Genomic DNA, 20938 nt, shown 5'->3' with positions numbered 1-20938 from the left:
TCACGGGTGCTGTGCTTTGAGATGTAGATGCGAACATCTCCATAAACCTTTTAGCAGTATTGCTCCAGCAAGCCCCACCTTATCCTTAAAGGCGGTTATCTCCTTACTCAGTAAATAAAGCACACAAAGGGTTTTACCTGGAGATGTTTTATCGCCCAGGGACGGGCAGAAGACAAATGTTTTTCTTTTTCTCTAGATTTAAGAGAATGGTGATGACCTTTAACCATAAGCAGCCTTTAGGCACTTGTTTAACAAAGCACATTATGCACTGCCCAAAATCCTTTTAACCTTAAGTCATCACAGCACATGTCTCTTGCAAGGACAAGGTTGGAGGTAGGGTCACAGATTAACAGCATCTCAAATACAGAACTAAATGGAGTCTCTTATGTCTACTTCCTTCTATATAGACACAGTAACAGGCTAATCTCTCTTTCTTTTCCCTACAATCAGACATCACCTCCTTCAGCCTACTCACATATGCATCCATTTTTCTGACTCACGTGGGTTTTCTTTGTTGGAATCCCCCCTCCCTCTCTCTCCATATGAGGGAACTGTTTTCTTCTTCCTTCCTTCTTTCTTGCCTATTAAACTCTCTGCTCCTTAAAACCACTCCACATGTGTCCATGTTGTTTCATCCAATTCAGGGTGAGACAAAGAACCCGGGTATTCCTCCACTCATCAGAGCCATATCAGATGTAGATAAGATTCCTTGCTGCCAAGTTAAGAAATGAAAAGACTTACTGCCCAATGAACTCCATAAAGAGACAAAGCCATCTGATGAGAGTGTGCAGGGAAGGGGTTCAGTGAAGAACTGATCACAAAGGATGGAAGACAGGGTTAAAGAGGGATGCATAGAATCACTTGCTCTCAGGAGGGCCCTGCTGGGGCTGAAGATCACAATGCTGTAGTAACACAAATTTGCTCAGTTATGCAATTTTTCCTTTACAGCCATCAACTGCTTGGATGTGGACCAAGGAAGGCAGATGGCTGGGCTGAATCAAGACTGGGCTTCCACACAGAGTGATGCACAACATTTCAGTTTGTTTCCAATATGAGCTCTGTTGCACTGATCTACTTCAATAAATTACCTGCAGTAAACATCGAGTATACAACATACTCTCTAATGGATAGGTTATGTACTGTCATACTGTGGGATGCTATGATAGTGTTGAGAATGAATGAGCTAGAGTAACAGCCAGGAGGAACATTGCGCATACAATGCTAGTGGCAGATGCAAGACTCCCGAAGGTACCTGCTGTATGATTCCATTAATACAAAATCCATGGCTGACCCAGTGCCTCATGCCTGTAATCCCAGCAGTTTGGGAGGCTAAGGTGGAAGGATCACTTGAGGCCAGGATTTCAAGACCAGACTGGGCAATGTAGTGAAACCTCATTTCTACTAAAAATACAAAAATTAGTTGGGTGTGGTGATGTAGACCTATAGTCCTAGCTACTCAGGAGGCTGCAGTTGGAGGATTGTTTGAAGCCAAAAGGTGGAGGTTGCAGGGAGCTAAGATTGTGTCACTTCACTCCAGCCTGGATGACAGAGCCAGACCCTGTTTAAAAAAGAAAATATCCATTCTCTTTAAGGGTGCATACATGGAAAAAACGATTTTTAAAAAAGCAAGGAGATAATTTTCTTAGAAGTCAAAATAGTGGTAGCTTCCGATGGTGAGTCACTTCTAGTTGGATGGTAATTGTAGGAGGCCCCTGATCAAATGGCAACATTCTACCTCTTCACTCATGAAATCACTGTTTCATTAACTTGTATTTGTCTCTGGAATGCTCTTTTACATTTATAAGTCATAAGTCACAATAAAAATGAAAGGGAATGAAATGCTCTGTGGCTTCAACAGCATCAAATTATGATTTTAATTCTCTACAAAATGCAAATTAGTATTTCAATAAAGCAGGAATTTCATATAACTGAAAATGTCATGTGTGGCCCTCAGGTTTGGCTAGATCCAGGTGTTCCCATGCTACCCATGCTCCATGTTTCCAGTAACTCAGGTAACTCAGATCTCTTCCACTGAGAACACTCACAAACACATCCCCAAACCCTTCTAAGAAGTTGCATAACCCGTTTCTGGAAGCCAATAGAGTTTTAACTTAAGTTGGCTTCACATGATGACAAGAGATTGTAAACTAGACATTTGCCAACTTTTCCCCTGTCGTAGGTGATTTTTAAATTGTCTGTCCACAGAGTAGCATTTAAAGGCCTTAAATATCTCTCCAGGGGGAGAAAGGAGGAAAAATAGCTCACAAGGCTCAAATAACAGGGCAGGAACTTCAGTTGCAGAGTTCCATTTTGTTTTAGTTGCTGGGGGAGTCTTTTAGATCAGGTTGTGTTTTTGTTGTTGTTCTTGCTTCAGGGGGTGAAGAAAAGGGACAGAGAACAGAAAGGAGCTTAGTTTACCTCAGCAGCTACTTAGAAAAGTTATTTCTAGTCTAGAGGGGAGAGACCCTAGTGGCTACTTCCAGATTCAATTCCTTGGGGTGGGAGGGGCTAGGTAAGCAGGCTTTAGGGAGTGCCTCTGTGACTACCGCAATCCTGCCTCAACTGCACCCCTCCCTGTCCACCTACGAATAAAGGGTGGCTGTAAAAAAATGAAATTTTTAAAGGTGTACTTCCTGTTATGTAGAAGAAAGACTTGGACCATTTTATTATAAAGCAATTTTCTCTTTTCAAGTAAACACACACATGCACACATGTAGAAAGTTCAAATCTTCTACTTTACTCGGCAGTTTTAAGTCTGTTATTTTCTGAAGCCTTTAATTAGCCATTCCAAGAGCATGCCTATGTTTAACTAAGTTAAAGAGTTTGGAATTGTAAAGAAAATGAGCACTTGAGCAAAATATTTCTCAGCAAGGCAAATTTACTTCTGTAGGAGGGTGTAGGTTGCCCCAGTCACAATCATAAGAACACACTGAGCAGGGTAGGGCAATGGTTTTTATTCCTAATGCAGTTCCTAGCACTTCTGTGTCCTTTATAAGAGGACTACATACATATTATGTACATATACATAATATATATTATGTATTTATTATATAATATATATTATATATTATGTATATATTATATAATATATTATGTATATATTATATAATATATACATAATATATAGTATATATTATATAATATACTATATATTATGTATATATTATATAATATATATTATATATTATGTATATATTATATAATATATAGTATATATTATGTATATATTATATAATATATAGTATATATTATGTATATATTATATAATATATAGTATATATTATGTATATATTATATAATATATAGTATATATTATGTATATATATTAAAATGCTCAACCTTACTGATCATCAGAGAATGGCAAATGAAAACCATAATGAGATAATAGTGCACCAATGGGAATGGTTATTACTAAGAAGTCAAAAAACAACAAATGGTAGCAAGGTGTGGTTTCAAGGGAATGTTTATACACTGTTGGTAAGAATATAAATTACTTCAGCCACTGTGGAAAGCAATTTGGAGACTTCTCAAAGAACATAGAACAGAACTATCATACAACCCAGCAATCCTGTTACTTGGTATATATCCAAAACAAACTATTCTACCAAAAAGACACATACTCGTATTTTCATTGCAGTGCTATTCACAATAGCAAAGATATGGAATCAACCTACGTGTCCATAAACAGTGGACTGAACAAAGAAAATGTGGTACATATATACCATGAATACTGCACAGCCATAAAAGAAAAAAAATTGTGTCCTTTGCAGCAACATGGCTGTGCTGGAGGCCATTATCCTAAGCAAATTAATGCAGGAACATGTTCATAAGTGGAAGCTAAATGTTGGATACTCATGGACATGAAAATGGCAACAATAGAAACTGGGGACTACTAGAAGAGGGAAAGAGGGAGGGGGACAAGGGATGAAAAACTAACTATTGGGGACTATGCTCAGTACCTGGGTGATAGGATCATTCATACTCCAATCTTCAGCATCACACAATGTACACAGGTAACAAACCTGCACATGTACCCTATGAAGCTAAAATAAAAGTTGAAAAAAGTTATTTCAATAAAAACTTAACAAAAGTAAGTTATATATTACAGCAATATATGCAGTAGAAATTAATTATCATTAGGCTTATGTCCTTAAACCAAAGGTGAATCATATCAAATATGCAAAGTGCAATTCTTATTAAACCTCCACCAAAGTTCATTTGGGGCTTCATCTCCTTCTGGAGGAATTTATACTGTAAAAGCCTTTAAAAATAAATAGTTATAGAGACCTGTAATTTCTGCCGATACTCCAGCCAAACTCAACATCAGTGAAGACACTACCTCACATTGGAGAGAAGTTATGAGGGGCAGGGAAAGGCTGAAGTCAGTGTTCCTTACCAATCTCTGCCTCCAGCCTTCCAAAGCCCCAGCAAACTCGGTAGATCATGATGTGGGACTGCATTATTCAAATGTATGCTACCCATCAGGGAACATTTTGACAGTATCTCAGGATCAAGTAAAACATGTTGGTGAAGTGCTTTACATTTGAATGAGAAAATGATAAATCGCCGGGCGCTGTGGCTCACGCTTGTAATCCCAGCACTTTGGGAGGCCGAGGCGGGCGGATCATGAGGTCAGGAGATCGAGACTACAGTGAAACCCCGTCTCTACTAAAAATACAAAAAATTAGCCGGGCGTGGTGGCGGGCGCCTGTAGTCCCAGCTACTCAGAGAGGCTGAGGCAGGAGAATGGCGTGAACCCAGGAGGCGGAGCTTGCAGTGAGCCGAGACTGCGCCACTGCACTCCAGCCTGGGTGACAGAACGAGACTCCGTCTCAAAAAAAAAAAAAGAAAATGATAAATCTTTGTCAGCTATTACAATAAAATAACTGAAAGACATACCTACCAGCTTTTTTTTTTTTTTTTTTTGAGATGGTGTCTTGCTCTGTTGCCCAGGCTGGAGTGCAGTGCCATAATCTCAGCTCACTGAAACCTCTACCTCCTGGTTTCAAGCAATTTTCCAGCCTCAGCCTCCCGAGTAGCTGGGATTACAGGTGCACACCACTACACCCAGCTAATTTTTGTGTTTTTAGTAGAGACTGGGTTTCACCATGTTAGCCAGGGTGACTTTGAACTCCTGACCTCGTGATCCACCCATCTCGGCCTCCCAAAGTGCTGGGATTACAGGCATGAGCCACCACGCCCGGCCCATTTTCTTTACTGGAATAGTAATGTTTGTTAGTATTGGTCTAATGGCAATCACAATTACAAGGTAGTTTTCCTAAATCATCTGCCTCTTTCTATCTCTCTCTGTTCTTCCCTACCTACATTTCTACTTATATATTATTTCTCCTAGTAACATCAACATTACTCATAAACAAAATAATGTTTCTGGAACGTCTGTAATTAAGAGGAAAGATAGCATCTAGGAGTTGTATTCCCTTACCTGTCACACCAGCTTGGTTAATGAGCAGAAGAAACACAAGGTTTAAATGCTCAGTTGATAAAAAGGCTTACCTCCTTCCCTAGGCTTTAAAAAGTGTTGATTTTACACACTGGCAGCTATGTAATATTGTCTAGAGGATATAGAACAGCATACATTACTGCAATTTTGGAGATCCCACCATTTAAAGACCCATTTCTTTAGGTCTGACACTTCTTGTTGGTGTGGGTCCCATTAAAAATACATATTATTTCTAAATCTTTGTCATTCTCCATCACAGTGATACTCAGAGGGCAGTTAGATGGATTATCAGCTAAATAAGTATCATATCCAAACATAAGCCACTGTGAGAGAACCAAAGTTACATACGACATATTAACTTCTTTCCCCAAGATCAGCCCTTGGAATTGGATTGAAGAAAGTCCCTCAGGTGATCAACATTTTAATTCTATACCTAAAATGCCTCATAGGAGTCCTTAAAATGGTGGAGTATCCTGTACATTGATCTTGTTAACTAGCTCTACAATGGCAGGCACAGCTCTTCTGGTTTCCATGAGACACAAGGGGCTAATTTTAAATTTCTTTAACACTTTTAAAAACCTGTGACTTTTTGACACTGATAAAGCATCTGATGTGCTTTCAAGGCACCCTTGCATCAGGACAGTTATCCTCTTTGTTTTTCTCTCTGTAATCATCACAGAAGACCCCTAACCCCTTAGCCCATTTGTTTTATTGCCTGTGGACAATGGGTGGACAAAAATAATGTAAATAAGATGAAAGAAACAAAATTAACTGTCATCAATATTTTACATTCAGTTTTTTATGGACCCATCTGTGTAAATACAGGAAAAAAATAAGCTTGACAGGATGAGAAGAAATATATTTCTTGTAGATTTGGCCACTAAAGACATACTTGAAGCAATTTTTGAGTAGTTAGCCAAAGTGGAAATAAATAGTTAACTTGTAGTTTGTTAAATATCTATAAATAACCAACTTACTTCCACTTTTCATGTTGAAAGTCATCTCTGACCTACAGGAATGACATGTACACTATCTAAGTTAACATTATGTAATTATGTTAATCTAAAAACAAATCAGAGTTCATTGAGGCATAGTCTGGTATACAGTAGTCCCTAATCGTTGTAGTTAGTTGTTAAAAGATTTAGCAATGAGTTTTAAGATTTATTTTTCAAGTTAGTCTATACAGACATAATTAATTTAAAATTTGTTTCATTTATATGATTTGTCTCCCTCGTGATTCATTTTTGAGCCAGGCTTCAGGCAAAAGCAATGTTAGCTTGCCTAGGGAAAGCTCATTTAATTTGATAGTGGTAATTTTTTTGACAGCTGGTAATTTACTTATTTACAGCTTCCTGATTATGTTTTCTAATGCTGTAGTTACTTATATAAAATAATAATCTTCAATTTAAGAATCCTTATTTTCTATTAATTGTTCCACTAAGAAAAAACAAACGTTTTTTCTTCTTATTATTAGTATCTTGTGATTTTGTTCTCACCTTAGTGTAATGGTGATTATCATTTCATGCATAGGATAAGAGAGATCCAGCTCTTACTATTGAAGGATATTTTTTCCAGTTCACTATCTATTACTAAAGGAATGCACCTTACTCGTGACTTTTATTGATGATAGTGGTTTAGCCACAGTGATATTTTGGGGTAAGGCATCCCAGAAAAGTTTAAGCTACATGTTTATAGGCTTCAGAATATGCAAAAGGTCTTCCCTTTTTCCATCTTTTTTTAACCTCATAAGGCAATTGAGGGGAAAATATTACTTTAAATATGTTAACAGGAAAGTATTATATTGTTCAAATAGTGAGATTTATATAAATGTACCAAAGCACTTCAGCAATTATGATGCATTAGATAGCTTATTTGTGTGGAACATAAGGCTATTTATTAAATTGGTAATGTGGTTGATCTTTCCAATAAAAGATGAATTTTGTTTGTTTTAATGTGACAATATACATTATAGGTCTTTATTATAAGTAGTTTTCTAGGTTTGAATATATTGATTTATATTTCTTTAACAGAAAAAATTTGTTTAGCATAAAACATGTTAGAACTTTAAACATGAAAATTGTCTGCTGCTTTCAGACTAGCCAAGAAAACAAATATTTTATTTTCCAGCTTTATTGAAGAATAAATTAAATAAAAATTACATATAATTCAAGGTGTATTATATGGTGATATGATAGGTGAATATATTGTAAAATGATTACCACAACCATGCTCATTAAAACATTCCTCACGGTGACTCTTGAGTACACCTGCATGTCCCTTTCTTCAGTGTGTACTTTTGCTTTGCAATAAATCTCCATACTTTCACTTTAAAAAGTTCATCACCTCACATAGCTACCATTTGTGTCTGTATGGTGAGAACACTTAGTATCTCGGACTTAGTATCTTTCTTAGAAAATTTTAAGTAAAAAATACAGTGTTACTGACTACAGTCAGCATGTTATACATTAAATCCCCAGAACTTATTCATCTTATAAGTGAAAGTTTGGACTCTTTGACCAGCGTACTCTCATGCCCCATCCCCTACCTCCTTCCACCTGCTAAAATCAACCATTCTACTCCTGCTTTTCAGAGTTCAACTTTTTAGATTTCACATATAAGTGATATCATACATCACTATATGTATGTTGCTGTATCTGGCTTATTTCACTTAGCATAATGGAAGCATATAAGGATTGCATTTTCCCATTCTGTATGTTTTCTTTACATTTTGTTTATTGTTTCCTTTGCTGTGCAGAATATTTTTACTTTGATATAGACCACTTGTTTATTTTTGCTTTTGTTGACTTTGCTTTCGGTGTCATATAAAAAAATCATTTCCCAGATCAATTTCAAGGAGTCTTTTCTCTATGTTTCCTTTTAGTTTTATAGCTTTAGTTCTCATATTTAAGTATTTAATCTATTTTGATTTAATGTTTGTGTACCATGTAAGTTAAGTGTCTAGTTTCATTCCTTTGTCTGTGAATATCCAGTTTTCCAGGCACCATTTATTGAAGATACTATCCTTTCTCCATTGTGAATCCTTGGCACTCTCATCAAAGATTAGTTGACCTCATATGTGGACAATGTATGCACCTATGGGTATGGGCTCTCTATTCTGATCTATTAGTCTACGTGTCTGTGTTTATGCCAATATCATAATTTTTATTACTATAGCTTTGTAATATAGTTTGAATTCAGGAAATGTAGTGCATCAAGCTTTGTTGTTTTTACTCAAAATTGCTTGTAGTTTGGGAGGCTTTATGAACACTTTGGGAGGCTGAGGTGGGTGAAGCACTTGAGATGAGGAGTTTGAGACCATACAAAAATTAGTCAGGTGTGGTGGTGTGCACCTGTAGTCCCAGCTACTCAAGAGGCTGAGGTGAAAGGATTGCTTGAGCCCAGGAGGTTGAGGCTGCAGTGAACCGTGATTGCACCACTGTACTCCAGCCCAGGTGACAGAGTGAAACTCTGTATCAAAAAAAAAAAAAAGTTACTTTGGTATTTGGAGTATTCATGGTTTCATATAAATTTTGGAATTGTATTTTTTATTTCTGTGAAAAATGCTATTGGAATTTGGTAGGGATTGCGTGGAACCTGTAGATTGAGGAAGTATGGATATTTTAACATTTTATTTACTTGTGTCTTCTTCAATTTATTTCACCAGTTTGATAGTTTTCATTGTACAGATCTTCTACCTCCTTGGTTAAATTTAGTCATAAGTATTTTATCCTTTCTGATGTGATTGCAAATGGGATTATTTTCTTAATTTTGTTCTCAGATAGTTAATTGTTACTGTATAAAAATGCAACATGATTTTTTATGTTGATTTTGTATCACAAAACTTGACTGAAATCATTTATTCTAACAGTTTTATAGTGGAGGGTTGAGGGTTTTGTCTATATAAAATGAAGTCATTTTCAAACAAATACTTTGGCTTCCTCCTTTCTGATTTGGATGCTTTTATTTTTTTTCTTACCTAATTGCTCTGGTTAGGACGTTATTACATTGAATAGAAGTGGTAAGAGAGACACATTTGTCTTGGTCCTGATCTTAAAAGAAAACGTTTCAACTTTTCATAATTGAGTTTAATGTTTACTGTTGGCTTGTCACATGTGGCCTTTATTATGTTGACTTATATGTCTTCTAAATTCTTGAGAGTTTTATCATGGAAAGATAATAAATTTTGTCAAATTCATTTTCTTTATCTGTTGAGATCATGTGATATTTATCCTTCATTCTGTTAGTGTAGTGTACAACACTTATTGACTTGCATATGTTGAACCATCTTTCAGCCCAGAGGTAAATCCCACTTGATTGTGGTGAATGACCCATTTGCACAGGGATAAATCCCAATTGATCATTGTGAATGATCCTTTTAAAGTGATGATGAATTAAATTTGCTAATATTTTGTTGAGGATTTTTACATCTATGTGCATCAGAAATATTGGTCTATAATTTTCTTTTAGCATCTTTATCTGGGTTTGGTAGGAGGGTAATTCTGGCCTTTTAAAATGAGTTTAGAAGTATTCCCTTTTCAAATTTTTAGAAAAGTTTGAAAAGGACTGGTTTTAGTCATTTAAATATTTGGTTGAATTCATTCGTGAGGACATTTTGCCCCAGACTTTTCTTTTTGGGAGATTTTCATAAGTGCTTCAAACCTTTACATGATTATTATTAGTCTATTTATATATTCTATGTCTTCGTGACTCAGTTCTAGTAGGCTATATCCTCCTTGGAATTTATTAATTTCTTCTAGGCTATCCAATTTTTTGGTGTATTGTTAATAACCTGCTATAATCTTTTGTATTACTATGGCATAAGTTCTTAGATCTTCTCTTTCATTTCTAATTTATTGAGCTCTGTTTTTTCTTTTGTTCTATTTTTGGCTAAAGGTTTATCAATTTTGTTTATCTTTAAAAACTCTCAGTTTTGTTGATCATTTTAATTGTCTTTCTAGTATCCATTTTATTTGTGCTCTAATCTTTATTATTTCCTTTCTGCTAACTCTGGGTTTATTTAGCTTGTTCTTTTTCTAGTTTCTTCAGATGTAAAATTAGGTCGCTTATTTGAGATCTTTATTATTAATAAATGTAGGCATTTGTCACTATGAACTTCCCTCTTAGGACTTGTACTGCATCTTATACATTTTTGCATGTTGTCTTTTTCTTTTTCATTTGTCTCCTTATACTTTTTGATTTCTTCTTTGGCCCACTGATTGCATTAAGAGTATGTTGTTTACTTTCCACATATTTGTGAATTTTCCTATTTTTCTTCTCTTATAGACTTCTAGTTTCTTACCACTGGATTGATACCAATCTTACCAAATATTATAACAAATATCTTTTAAGATATTTGATATAATTTCAGTCCTCTTAAATTTGCTCAGATTTATAGTCTACCACAATATACCCTGGAGAATATTCTGCATACACTTGAGAAGAATGTGTATTCTTTGTCATTTTGTTAAATGGCATTTTCTGCATAGGTCTCTAAGGTCCATTTGATACAGTGTTAGTCAAGTCTGCTGTTTCCTTATTGATTTTCTGTCTGGATGCTATATCCATTATTGAAATCCCTTACTATTGTATTACTATTTTTCCTTTCAGTCCTGTTTATATTTTCTTTACATATTTAGGTGCTCCAATGTAGAGTACATGTATATTCACAATTGTTACATCCTTTTGATGAATTGATTCCTTTATCATTATATAGTGATTTTTTTGTGACAGATTTTGACTGAAAGTCTTTTTTATCTCATATAAGTACCACTGCTTCCTTTTGGTTACCATTTCCATGGAATATCTTTTTCTGTCCCTTCACTTTTAGCCTATGTGTGTCCTTAAAGCTACAATTAGTCTCTCACAGGGAGCATATTGATGCAGCTTTTTTTTTTTTTAAATCCACTAAGTCACTTTGTATTTGTTGATTGGATAATTTCACCTGTTTACAATTAAGGCAATTATTGATTGGCAAGGACTTATTACAGGCATACCTTTGAGGTATTATAGGTTCAGTTCCGGCATATCACCATAAAGCAAACATCACTATAAAGTGAGTGATATGAAATTTTTGGTTTCCCATAAATATAAAAGTTGCGTTTATACTATACTGTGGTCTATGAAGTGTGAAAGAGCATTTGTCTAAAAAACAATGCATATACCTTAATTAAAAAATAACATATTGCTAAAAACTTCTAACAATTATATAAGCCTTCAGTGAGTTGTAATCTTTCTGCTTATGAAGTGTCTTGCCTCGATGTTGATGGCTGCTAACTGATCAGGGTGGTAATTGCTGAAGGTGGAAGTAGCTGGTGCATTTTTTAAGATAACAGAAAGTTTGCAACGTTGATTGACTCCTCCTTCCCTGAAAGATTTCTATGTAGCATACAATGTTGTTTGATAGGATTTTATCCACAATAGGACTTCTTTCACAATTGGAGTCAATCCACTCAAACTCTATCACTGTTTTATTAACTAGGTTTATGTAATGTTCTAATATTTTGTTGTCATTTCAACAATATCCACAGCATCTTCATCAGGAGTAGTTTCCACTAAAATAAACCAATTTTTTTCTTTTTTTGAGATGGAGTCTCGCTCTGTCACCCAGGCTGGAGTGCAGTGGCCTGATCTCGGCTTACTGCAAGCTCCACCTTCTGTGTTCATGCCATTCTTCTGCCTCAGCCTTCCGAGTAGATGGGACTACAGGTTCCTGCCACCAAACCTGGCTAATTTTTTATATTTTTAGTAAAGATGGGGCTTCACTGTGTCAGCCAGGATGGTCTCGATCTCCTGACCTCATGATCTGCCCACCTCGGCCTCCCAAAGTGCTGGGATTACAGGCCTGAGCCACCGCACCCAGCCTACTTTCTTTGCTCATCCTTAAGAAGCAACTTCTCATTTGTTAAAGTTTCATCGTGAGATTTTGGCAATGCTGTCACATCTTCCGTCTCCACTTGTAGTTCTAGTTCTCTTGCATTTCTACCACATCTGTAGTAGTTTCTTCTTTCACTGAGTTCCTGAACCCTTCAAAGCCATTCATGAAGGTTAGACTCAATCTCCTGCTAACTGCTTTTATTTATTTATTTATTCTGAGACAGAGTTCACTCTTGTTGCCCAGGCTGAGGTACTATGGTGTGATCTCGGCTCTCCTGCCTCAGCCTCCTGAGTAGCTGGAAGTACAGTTGTGCGCCACCATGCCCAGCTAATTTTTGTATTTTTAGTAGAGATGGAGTTTCACCATGTTGTTCAAGCTGGTCTCAAACTCCTGACCTCACGTGATTCTCCCGTCTAGGCCTCCCAAAGTGTTGGGATTACGGGCGTGAGAGACTGCGCCTGGCCACGAACTGCTTTTAATGTTGCTATTTTGACTTCCTCCCATGAATCACAAATATTCTTACTGGCATCTAGAGTGCTGAATCCTTTCCAGATGGTGTTTGATTTACTTTGCCCAGATCCATCAGAAGAATCACTATCTGTGGCAGTTACAGCTTTAAAAGATGTATTTATTTAATAATAAGACCTGAGAGTCAAAATTACTACTTGATTCATGGGTTGCAGTATGGATATTGTGTTAGCAGGTGTCAAAACATTGATACCCTTTATACCTTCATCAGAGAGCTCTTTAGGTTACTATGTGCATTGTCAATGAGCAATAATATTTTAAACGAAATTTTTTTTTTCCTAAGCAATAGGTTTCAACAAGTAACTTAAAATATTCCATCAACCATGTGGTAAAGAGATTTGTTGTCATCCAGTCTTTGTTGTTTTATTTGTAGAGCACCGACAGAGTAGATTTAACATAATTATTAAGGGCCCTAGGATTTTCAATATGATAAATCAGCATTGGATTCAACCTATGCATTAGCCCTTAACGAGAGAGTAAACCAGTCCTTTGAAGGTTTGAAGCCAGATATTGACTTCTCCTTTTTTGCCATCAGAGTGCTAGATGGCATCTTTTTTCAACAGAAGGCTATTTTGTCTACATTGACTAAAAGCCTTATCAATAACATAAGCGTTGATTAACACATATTTTGTATAGTCTATGTAGTATATATTTTTACAGTAAAGTAACCTAAACAAAAGAAAATGCTTTTTAAAACTATCATGTGGAAGAAAAAATATATTTGCTTTTTGTTTTTTTTTCTACCTGGAAGTTGATCATGATAAGGTTCTTCATCTTCGTCTTCATCTTTACATTGAGTAGCCTGAAGAGGAGGTGGAGGTGGAAGGGTAGGCAGGAGAGGCAGGCACACTTGGTGTAACTTTTATTGGAAAAAATCCACATATATGTGAACTCACACAGTTCAAACCTACGTGGGCCAACTGTACTTCAACTCTGCTATTGATTTACATAAATGCTTCTATTGTTAACTGCCACTTGATATGTATTTGATAATTTCCAACTTCCTGAATGTTTTGCTCCAACCTCAAATTTATATCCAGTATCAAAGTCACCATTTTCCCTTCTGGTTTCCTGTCCCTGATCATGGAATGTCACATGTCTTAGTCAGACACATTCTGAATGTCAGTGTTAGCTTCATATTTCCCTTTTCCTTTTCTTCTAGTATTTAGCCAATTATTTGAAAAATTCAACTGATGTTACATTCTCACTCCTAATTCCATTACCCCTCTCATCAACAACTGCCAAGATTCATTCAAACTTTTATTTATTTACTCTGCATAAATCATTGTAAAATCACTTGATCCTGTGTGGTGCAGTGGCTCACGCCTGTAATCCCAGCACTTTGGGAGGCCGAGGCAGGTGGATCACGAGGTCAGGAGATCGAGACCATCCTGTGAATGGTGAAACCCCGTCTCTACTAAAAATACAAAAAATTAGCTGGACGTGGTGGTGGGCACCTGTAGTCCCAGCTACTCGGAGGCTGAGATGGGAGAATGGCATGAACCCAAGAGGTGGTGCTTGCAGTGAGCCGAGATCACACCACTGCACTCCAGCCTGGGAGACAGAGCGAGAATCTGTCTCAAAAAACAAACAAAACAAAACAAAACAAAAATCACTTGATCCTTTGATCTTCAATCTCTCATCTCTATTACTTTGTTGTGGCTGAGGCCCTTTATCCACTGAAGGTTCACTGCTGAAATGAACTGACAATAGATAGAATAGACAGAAAAAAAAAGGCATAAAAACCTATTAGCATGCACATTGACAGGGGAGACCCACAAATATGAGACCCAAAAGAAGGGCCACATAGTTGGGGATTAAATGCCCTCTTCAGGCCAGGCACTGTGGCTTCTGCCTATAATCTCAGGTGTTTGTGAGGCTAAGGTGGGAGTGTCAGTTGAGGCTAGAAATTTGAGACTAGCCTGGGCAACACAGTGAGACCTTGTTTCTACAAAAAAAAATACAAAATAAAAATTATCCAGGCATTGTGGCGTGTACCAGTAGGCTTAGATGCTCAGTAGATAAGGTGGGAAGGTAGCTTGAGCCCAGGAGTTTGAGGTTACAGTGAGCTATGATTGAGCCACTGCGTTCTAGCCTGTAAAACAAAGCAAGACCCAGTATCTAAATTAATAAAATAAAAATTAAACAAATACCCTAGTCATAAGGGAGATGGAAGCTGGGTCTGTAGGCAATTTTAGAGTGGACAGTAAACAATTTTTAGAGGAAATAAATGGAACCAGGAGGCAGACATTATCTTTTAAATGATTTTATTTAAAAAACTGAATGGGATAAGCAAGTTAAAGGAAAATGAGGGACAAAACTGCGCTGCAAACAATGATGGTCTTATTATATAGATAAAGTCTCCCAGGCAGTCTCTCTGTGCTGCCCTCAGAAAAATAAATACAAAGCCTATCTGGGTATGGTGATGATATTTTGTGTTGTCTTTTTTCCAGTGGTTAATTTTTTCTGGTTATTTGGTGAGATTCCTAGACAGGGGGTTTTAAGACAATTGCACTTCTATGGAAAGGAGTTTCCTGGTGAGATAAGGAAATTCCAAAGTTCCTTTCAGGGCTTCGGCGGAGGTGGGGAAGAAAAACAAGATATTAAAAAGTTCTTGTATCTGAGGAAGATTTATGGCCTTCCAATTTAATTTAATTCAAAATGCTCATCAGACCAAAGCACTATACTTTGGAGAATTGTTCTCTGTGCCCCAATAACCTATAAAACATAATAGTTATGGAGTATGCAATGGTTACACACAATTTCAAACATAAGGATTAGAGAATCTGATTAAGTGTGGCTTAAACAGGGATTCATAATCTCATATATTCATATATTCTCAAGCTGGATAGTTGCCTATTTTGGTTTCACTCCTTTCTCATTTAGAAAAACAAAAAGGGACGGCTCACCACCAGCACTCATTTAATTTTTACATAAACACATTCTTTGAGGCGGAAGCAAATCTGACTGATTTTCAATATGAAAATACAATATAAAAACTGCTCTAGAGTTATTTCTAATCAGAACAAACATTAGAATTATATGAATCATCAGAATCATCTGTTTTGGAAAAATCGGATTCTTCAAATGAATCTTCAGCCAATAGCAGTTCCATAATGATGATAGCATCATGCATAGAAATCCTATGTTTTCTAGGATTTGAAATTTTCAGCTATCGAGAATCACTATACTTTTGTAAATGAAAATACCACTAGTAGAAATAGAATGCTATAAACAGAATGATGTCTTTTGTTTCCAAAGTGAATATGCTAGAGGAATGAGTATATAATAACAAAAGCAAGAGATTTTCACAAAGTTATCTCAGGGTAAATGCTGTAGCTGCAAGCATCAGCTGAGAGTGTTCTTGGGGCATATAGGAAAATGGTTAACAAGGGGAGAAGTCAGACCAGAGGGAAACTATCTCTTCACACTACTATTGCCTTTTCTCTGAAAGCTTCCCACAAGTTTCCTAGCCAACATCGCATCTTGTTTGATAACCATAACTGAACTCATGTCCACCTGTTTCCTGAAATCAGAGGATTTTCAATACTTATCTTCACATAAGTATGTGAAGTGTGCTTGCATGTGTTAACAAGAAGAGGACAGGGGATAGAAAACGTATATTTGGTAATTAAGCACATTTGTAGGGTATCTTCCACCACACCACTCAGATTGTTACCTGCTTGCTCAAAATCTTTAGTAACTCCTGTAGCAACTCAATTCTTGCCTCCTCAATGGAAATAATTCTGCTGATGGGCATAAGATAGAGACTGAGGCAAGTTCTGCAGCGGGAGCAAAAGTTTATTAAAAAATTTAGAGCAGGAACAAAAAGAAATACACTTGGAAGAGGGCCAAGTGGGTGACTTGAGAGATCCGAGTATTCCATTTGACCCTTGTCTTGGGGTTTTTATATATTGGCTTTGTTCTGAGGTTTGCATTTCTTTTCCCCAGGTTCTTTCTTTGGAGTGGGCTGTTCACATACTCAGTGGCCTGCCAGCACGTGGGAGGGGCCACAAGTGCCGTGTGTTTACTGAAGTTGTATGCATGCTCACAAGAGCTGTTTTTCTCTTACCAGTTGAGTGTTCCTAGAGGAAGGTCAGATACCAGTTAAACCCTGCCATTTTGCCTCTTAGTGTGCATGCTTGAGTCCACTCGCCCAACTCCTGAGATCTTTTTGGGAAGCTGCTGATCACGGTTAGGCATGTCTGTGTAAGAGACCACCTGAGCAGGCTTAGTGTGAGCAGCAAGCCTCTTTACTCACTTGGGTGCAAGTGGGCTGAGTCTGAGAAAGGAGTCAGCAGAGGGTGGTGCGATTATCATTGGTTCTTACAGGTTTGGGACAGGCGGTGGAGTCAGGAGCAATTTTTTGCAGGCAGGGGATGGATGATACGAAGTACATTCTCAAGGGCTGGGAGAATGTTACAAAGTACATTCACAAGGGCAGGGAGGGTGTATTGTCACAAGGGCGGGGAGGAATGTTACAAAATACATTCACAAGGATGGGAATATCACAAAGTACATTATCAGAAAGTGGGGGGGAATGTCATAATGGCTTGACCATGGTGGGGCCAGCTCAGAGGACCTTAAAATCATCACCAGCTTCAGGTGTTTTCTATGTATCGGGAGACTGCCTTTTTTTTTGGCACTGTCTGCAACCAACTATTATTTTAGAGAGACAGTGTGATAACTGCCTGATCATCTTCTGATGGTTTCCTGACATTCCTGGGGGTGAATTGGGGCTCTCTTGCCTTGCTCATGGCTGCCTACCTACTCTAACACTAGCAACTTTCAAATAAGACCCGTGCATCCTATAATTCTTATGCCTCTGCAAATTTACTTCATCTCCTTTTACTCTTTTCTTTAGTGATCCTTTATATCTAATGGCTGTTGCACAGTAAACCATTTGAGGGTTAGGATCTCCGTTCCCTCTAAAAGCTACCTCTGTGTAAGCTATTTGTTGAGTGAATATATTAATTTGGTTCACTTTATGTGTTTTTTTTTTGTACTTCTTTTCTACTTTGTGCCTTTTCTTCTTCTTTCTGTTCTTCTTACAGAAGTCTGTTAATGTTGTTTCTAAGCTCTATTTCTCACTCAGTAAGAGTATTTTTTTCCGAATTAAAGAGGAACATTAACGTTCTTAAGCAAGAGGCTGATAAACACACATTTGAAAGGTCATTCTTCCTTTGAGAATAGAGTAATTAGGTACCATTTCAACCAAATTGCTTTTTAAGCTGAAAAAGTCAGGATCTAGCTTTCACTGAAGAATAGCTTTTCTAGCACCAATAATAAAGTCATAAAAGTGTACTTTAAGAAATCTCAATATGTATAAACCCTGAGTTATAATAGAAAAAAAGCTTTAAATATTCAAATTTACTTTTTTATTTTGTAAAACTAATCGAAAATGGTTCCTTCAGATAACAAATATTTACATTTGACCTGTTTTCCACTTAACTGAGCTGGTACAGTGTTGATCTAGGAATAAACCTGTGAAGTCAAACCACCTTGCGTTTGAACTCTTCCTCTGTTCTAACACTGTTGCTTCCTAACCGGTCACTTAATTGACAGCCCAGTCTCTCATTAATAACAATATCACTATAAAGACTGATGCTAATAATGAAATCATTATTGTACAAAGGGCACTAGGCAAAGCACTTTATATATTACTTCCTCTCATACTACTAGGTCATTGTGAGGTTGTTAATATCACTCATTTGGGGGTTGTTGAGACATTTGCTTGAGGCCAAACAGTAAATGGCAAAATTTGGGTAAGCCTGGCCCCAGAACCCATGCTCCAAGCTACTATGGCATTTATTTTTTCTAATTAAAAGAGAGTGTTTATACTTAACTGCAAAGTCCCTATGAGGATCAATTTAGATATTACATAATTGCAGTATACAAACTGTACAATATTTTACAAATGTAAGGTATTACTATCAGTAATTTTTAAATATATTTTATGCATGATCACATTTTCACCTTTAGAACAATCATATAAAATTATAATACTTAACAAAGAATTTCTTCTGTCAAGTAAATATTTCAACTGCTTATGTGAAATGTGGATGAAATTTAACATAATATTATAAAAATTCTATTTTGAATCATCTGATTATAATCAAACATTTTATATATGAAAAGCATACCTCATATCTCTACCAAGTGCATGGTACACTAAAGAAGTAAACTTTGTATTAGCTCCAAGTCTTGTTTAGATTAAATGCCTTTATGTTCATGAGTTTCATAATATGCTTTCTCCCCACAAATAATTTAAAATTTTATGTATGAATTCAGTAAAAATTTATTCAACACCTACTAGGTGCCAAGAACTCATTGAAATAAAATCTGAGAGACTTCCTCAAAAGAGTTAAGGAAAGATAAAAAGTTCCTTTCTGGTTGAAAATTTATAATGTTGTTAAAAGCCATATAAAATTTTTTGTTCATAGAAATTTTAGAACACGTTCATAAATTCACAATTTTAGTAGATATTCAATTTACCCTTTTAAACTTTTTTTTATTAGTTTCCTGTGTGCTGATACATTAATGTGTGATTCAATGGCTGGATCCATATTTCCAGCCATTTCCAAGTGGGCTTTAGGGATGGGAAATTCAGTGCGGTGCACTGCTATAGTATGAAATATTGCATGGTTATATAATTATCTTGTCCTGCTTCAGAGTCAAAGCTTCTTTCAGCTAAAAGAGCTCTATGGGACTGAAAGAAATGTAGAGGGATGAGACTGGATATATATAGCAGTACTTGATTCTAGTGAAAAATAGTTTTTCTTGAGATTAGAAGCTGATGAAAAACAGCCATCAGATAACATTTGTTCATTAAAAAAAATAACTCACACACTACATTTCTGATGATGTAGATTTTAACATTGGAATGCAGCAATGTGGGCATAATTCTTGTTCCATTGCTCCAGTAAGAGAACTCAGTTAAGATAGGCACCCATAAACTTGTACTTAGGTAGTGAAACACTAAACAAAATCCAGATCTCTTGTCTGCTCGTGTGTACTGTAAAACTACTATGTCAGGATCTTTCTGATATTTCATTACAATACTTCAAGCTCATTAACATATGAGCTTCTCTTTAAATGATAAATTCCTTTTTTATTTGATTTGTTATGTTTTTACCTCTAATAATCATACGTATTAGTTTGACAGGAAAACCAGTTTCTTTCCTGAAAGAAAAGAGGAAAAAAAATGCATTTATAAATTAAAAACTTTGTTTTCTCCTCATAGACACCGTTGGTATACCAGGCAGAGATCCTAGACATCAAGAAGGCACCAGTTACAATTATATTTATTTGTCAGATGCCTTATTAAAACAGTACTAACTCTGCTGACCATGAAGTTTTATCTATTTGGGATGCTTATCATGATAAGTTAAAATTTCACTGATGTATTTAAAATGAGAAAATGCAGAAAAACTGTTGTTGGAAGTGATATCTCATTAATTTAAGAAAAGAAATAATTATTTCTGAATTGTAAATACTGAGGCAATCTAGTGAAAAAGTAGTTTCTTCAATTCTGCAGCTATATTGAGAGTGATTTAAAAATTTTGTGTTTCTTATAAGAGTTTGACATTTTTTACTGCTAATGAGGATTATCACTCAGCGGTTTACTGACTCGCTTTTTTTTTTTTTTTTTAAATCAAAATGTCCAGTTCAGTGAGGGTGAAAGTAACACTAGTATTTTCCCCAAATTACTCCAATATTAGACCACCACCATTTTCAGTGATTTAGTGTATGTTTTTCTATTTGCATAATGCTTACACGTCTGGCAATATATTTACCTAATTATAGACTTTTAAATTTATAATAAACCGATATGGATATGCTGCAAAATATGTCTTAGGTTTTGCTGGATCAGATTAAAATATTTTGTGAAACTAGGTTTTCCAAGTAAATTCCATGTAGTTCAGTAATAGAAAATTTGATCATCTTACCATGCTTAAAATTAATATAATTAGTATAGTATTTGGTACTCTTAAAATAGCTCAAATTCTATGCATTATTAGTGTAACATAAAATGTGTGTGAGAAAGAGAGAATGAATAAACAATTGTGAGTTTG

Source organism: Symphalangus syndactylus, chromosome 14 (genome assembly GCF_028878055.3).
Source record: "Symphalangus syndactylus isolate Jambi chromosome 14, NHGRI_mSymSyn1-v2.1_pri, whole genome shotgun sequence".
Lineage (NCBI taxonomy): Eukaryota > Metazoa > Chordata > Mammalia > Primates > Hylobatidae > Symphalangus > Symphalangus syndactylus.
The sequence above is the reverse complement of the archived record's forward strand: the minus strand, read 5'-3'. Positions refer to the sequence as shown.